We start from the raw sequence: 5,354 nt of genomic DNA on the forward strand, positions 1-5,354 counted from the left end.
AAGAAAGAAAGAAAGAAAGAAAGAAAGAAAGAAAGAAAGAAAGAAAGGAGGAAGGAAGAAAGGAAGGAAGGAAGAAAGGAGGAAGAAAGAAAGAAAGAGAAAGGAGAAAAGAAAGAAAAAAAGAAAAAAGAAATGAAGGTGTAATTTTTTTTTCTCATCCAAGTTTATGGACCCCTCTGATATCTATCTACAGATACCTTAGAAGTCTATGGACCCCAAGTTAAGAACCCCTGCTCTAGGAAGATAACCTATTCACCAATAATATGATACACAATAATCCATAATAAATTAGAGAGACTCACAAGTTGTTACAAAATGTATGAGGGCAGAGATAGGAGGGAGGGTTGAGGGGCCTGAGCGAGAAAGCCTTTTTGCTTCATCTTTTGTTGAAAAATTCCTTTGAAATACTTGTAGCCTCATTTCCTGTCTTAAGAGGCTTTGGCCACTGAGTGAGTACAGCTATGCTTTTCCAAAGATTCAGAATTCTTTCAGGGTTACCAGGTCACTATTCTGAGTACAGCAGAAGCTGTAGGAGATTGTGCTGATTAGGGACTGACTCCAGGACATGTTCTGGAAGATGGATTTTTAAAATAAATTCCTGGAGTTGTTTCCTTGTGATTTTTTTTGTCTTCAAAATCAAATATAGGAAAAGAATTCTTCTCAATTATGGGTTCAGCTTATTTGAGGCACTAACATCAGGAGAACTGTGTTCAAGTTCAGAGCCCACCACTGACTGACTGTGTAGTCTTGTGGCAAGACAGTTAACTTCCAGAGGAGGCAGCATTATGTAAGAGGATGACAGACTGGCCTTGAAGTCCAGAGGACACTGACCTTTGAGATCAAATCTCACCTCAGATACAAAATAATCCTAGACTAGTCACTTAGCCTCTTTTTAAAAATAATAAATTTTTATTGATATCTTCTGCATTTACATCACCAGAATTTCTCCAAGCATCCCTTCCCTCCCCCTCCCAGAGAGCCATCCCATATCACTAACAATATTTTTTAAAAAGATAAAGTAGAAGAAGAAAGTAATCAGCAAAACCTATCCATATATCAAGAGTCTAAAAATATATGCAATGTTCCACCCCCATGGACCTTGTCTGCAAAGGCCTGGAGGAAGGAATCTCCTCATTTTCTGCTTACATTGTTGTAGTCATTGTCTATAATGTTTTCTTCATTCTGCTTATTTCACTCTGCATTAGCCATTTAACCTCTTTGTGCCTCAATTTCCTGATTCTTTAGATGAGAAGGTAAATGAAGAAGTTAGACCCAGTGAACTCTCAGGTCCATTCTAGTCTAAATCAAGGATTCTATGATTCAACGTTTCTGAATCTCAGTTTTCTCATTTCTAAAACGTAAATGGTAATAACTTGCCTGCCTTGTTGTTGTTGTTTGGTCATGTCCAGTTCTTTGTGATGCCATTATGGGGTTTTCTTGGCAAAGATACTGGAGTAGTTTGCCATTTCCTTCTTCAGAAGGCAAATAGAGGTTAAGTTACTTGCCTAGGGTCACATAGAGAATAAATGTCAGGCCATATTTGAACTCAGGTCCATCCCTATTCCTGGCTCAGTGCTGAGCCATGCAAATGCCTCTTTGCCTACCTTACAGGGCTGCTATGTAGAAAGGACTTTGTCAGCTTTAAAGTGATGGATAAAAGTGAGACATTATCTATAAAATAAATAAGGAGACCATGGGGGAGGAAGAAAAAGAGGGGAGAGAAAATCTCAAACTCAAGGGATTGTGGAACTTAATCTTGTAAACTAAAAGTAAACAAACAAATTAATAAAGACAAAAAAAATTAAAAATAAGGAGATTGAATTCAATAATCTCTATGATCCATTTCATCTGGCATATCCTATATCACAATATTTTAGAGATGGAAGGACCTTAAAATATAATTTTAAAATGATAATAAATAAAATATAATCATGTAACCCTTTCATTTTAAAGATGGCAAAACTGCATAAAGAGGCAAAAATATACCCAAATTCATAGCTAATGGCAGAGCCAACCCTAGAGCCCAGGTTTCCCAATTGCTAGACAAGGCTTCTTTCAACTGTGCTATCCTGCTTAATTCTATAGTGTACAATTCTAGAGCATTCTTGATTCTGTGATTCTAATTGCATAGTATTTTGCATTTACGGATGTGTATTTGTGTATTTATATTATTTTATTTTGTTTCACCTCCTAATTTAGATGTTTCTCGCCTGCAGGGCGGGTTAGATTATCTCCAGGGTCCCTTCAGGCTCTGAAATTCTAGATTAAGACTTTATACATAGTATTCTTAGGATCTCAGACTTAGATCTGGAAGGAATCTTAAAAAGGCCATCTAGTTCTGCCTCCTTACTTTACAAAAAAGGAAACTGAGACCTGGAGAGGTTTAGTGACTTGCCCAGGGTCACACTGATAGTAAACACCTGAGGTGGGATTTGAATGAATCTACTTTCCTTTCTACTCCTCCACACTGCTTCTCTATATAGTATTTACCTATTTAGGAAATTTCAGCTTAGGTCTCAAGGCCAGAGATTTCCTGCTCTCTTCTTCTTGAATTCTTTGAACTTTTAATTTATAAGAAATCTACTTAACATGTGTCTATGTTTGATAATAAATACTATTTAGCAGTTTTAAAAGCACGTATGTGCATGCAAAATTCCAGAACAATCCTATCCTGAGTGGCTCCTCTCTCATCACTAACACACAGAGTTTCAACATTCTGTATTCTGACTCAGCCTACATATGCTCGCTTTTCTTCCTAACAAGAGGGCAGTTGACTGGGAATAGAATAAAATAAGCATGAAGTCAGTTATTGGCTCTGAGCAGTCAAAATACCCCTGTTGGGAAGTACTGTACCCCATTTCCTAACCTTCAAACAATTTCCCTTCATAAATTATTAATCCTTTGCAGAGACTACAGTAAATACAAAAAACAAGGAAAAAACTGCATATTTAATTCTTGAAGGAAGAGGCTACTTTCTTTTAGAGACTTTCCCAACTAAAAAATAGTTTCAGAAACGGTTTCAGTTGGAGAAAGAATGTGGGTATATAACTATAACTTTTAATAAGATTACAGCTGATGAAGGTTGAAATAAAACATTCCCTTTGGAGAAGTCTGCTCTCCATGGCTAAGACTAAGGGCCTCCCTGGCCTATTTTCTAAAACGTTGCCTAGTTACAAAATACTCAGAGAGCCTGGAAAATGATGACTTGGCCTCCTACGCATGGGACAAGAACATTTCAGCCTGACCACAAACTGACTTCCTTTAGAAAAAGCCACACTCAAATCGGAACTCTTTCCTTTGTCTTCCTGGTGTTTTAAAACATGGCGACATGAGGAGGTTGAACTTTGCTTCTGTTGCTTTTATTGTTATTGTTGTATTTTCACAGAAAAATAAGAGAGTATAGTTAAGTTAGGGCCCAGCTTAAAAAAACATGAACAGCCTTCTCAGGAAACTTATGTGGGAAAGGAGATTACAGCCTTTAGGCTCTCTAGCTAAGCTCAGGAAGGTTATAAATTACAGATGTTTTCAGAAAAAAAATATATATATAAGGAAGAAAGGAGAGTTAACTATTGCCTTCCCAAATATCTCACTACTTATTTACCATATAGGATCATAGATTTAGAACTGGAAGGACCTTAGAATTCACCTGATCCAACTTTGTCGTTTCACAGATGATTAAACTAAGGCCCAGAGGAACTGCGAGATTTGCTCAAGATCACATGGGTAGTGGCAGATGGGATTTGAACTCGGGCCCTCTCTCAGCCTCCAAAATTCAGTGTGCTTTCCACTAGGGCACAGTGCCTCCCTGAGAGGCCAAGTTGGTTACCATGCATGAGCATCGGAATTGGATGTCATACTGACTGCTAAAAATATCAGTAACTTGGTGTTGCATACATACAGACAGACAGAAAGACAGATTGACAGATATAAAGAAAGAAGATAGAGAATATTTAATAAGTATTTGCTATATACCAAGCACTATTCTCAGTGCTAGGAATACAAATATAAGCAAGTAAGAGGGTCCCTACTCTCAAAGAGCTTGCATTCTAATTAGAGAAAACAATCAAAAAAGGTCAGCTAGAAAGCATGGGATGTACACACATTTGCATGTAAATGCACATATGTATACATATATGTACACACATATATAATTGTACTAATTCACAATATAAGCATATGTATAGTATATCTCTAGCTATAAATGATCTTAAGTGTATTGGCTAAGAGTTTCATTACAAGTGGTTTTCCTTTGAGGGGGTACAGAGCAAAGAATAACTAGAAGAGAAGTAAAAAAAAAAACATGTTCACAATTAACTTCAGCATAAACTTTACAAAGCATGCTCTAATAGTGAGTAACTTGCTGGCAGAGTTCCCACATGGGGTAATTCTTCTGTATAACAGTGAGATCAGCCCACATGGATCGCTGGAAATTCCTTCCAGAAAAAATAACAGAACCAAAAGGCTTGAGAGAAGAAATTATATGACACATCACTTTGCACCTCCAGAGACAAAAGTTCAAATTTGATTTTCCGTTGGTGATGGCAGTGGTTCTCAACAGAATCATCGCTAGGGTGGAATAACTGAGTCCTTGCCCCAGGGTACAGAAATTGAGAGGGTGCCAAAAGGACAGTCCTGGAGTTTGCTTCCTACACCCCCAGGCTGTGCCCCAGATGTTCTCTCCATCCTCATCAAAGGCCGACTTCCTTCTCCCAACAAATGCATAACTTCCCTCACTCCCCAGTCCTACATGGTTAGGCATATTGATTTTGAGGTCCCAGAGGAGGTGGGAGATGATAACAACAAGAGAATATGAAAAGGGTTGACCTGGCAAAAGGAAAGGTATCCCTTCCTCTGAAACAATATAGAAGCTGGGAAGGATAAATAGGGACAGTCAATCAACAAGCATTTATTAAGTTTTTACAGTATGTCGGGCACTGCACTAAGCACCAGAGACACAAAGAAAAGCAAAAAGCATTCCCAGCCCTAAAAGAGCTCAAATTCTAACCAGGAGACAAGATGCAAATCACTATGAACACACGTGATGTAACAACGACAACTAACATCTCTATAGGACTTTCAGGTTTGCAAAGCACTTCACAAATAATGTCTCCCTTTATGCTTACAACAACTTTAGCAGGAATGTGCTATTATTACCCCCATTTTATAGAAGTGGAAACTGAGACAGATGAGGGTTAAGTGACTCATACAGCTCGTAAATTTCTGAGACTGGATTTGAATTCAGATGTTCTTGACTCCAAGTCTAGCACTCCATCCACTCTGCCACCTAGCTGTCTCACACACCTATTGCTATCTATCTATCTATCTATCTATCTATCTATCTATCTATCTATCTA

At 37.9% G+C, this 5,354-nt stretch overlaps 1 protein-coding gene across 4 annotated transcripts in view; it reads right to left on the minus strand.

Annotated features, from left to right (window-relative positions):
* Window positions 1–5,354, minus strand: part of MYOF (myoferlin) — a 165,401-nt gene that overhangs the window by 105,799 nt on the left and 54,248 nt on the right. The gene's annotated exons all lie outside the window — the stretch shown is intronic.

Source organism: Petaurus breviceps, unplaced genomic scaffold, assembly GCF_028583685.1.
Source record: "Petaurus breviceps papuanus isolate PSGF00001 unplaced genomic scaffold, PetGlider_PUasm1.0 37, whole genome shotgun sequence".
In the NCBI taxonomy this organism is placed as follows: domain Eukaryota; kingdom Metazoa; phylum Chordata; class Mammalia; order Diprotodontia; family Petauridae; genus Petaurus; species Petaurus breviceps.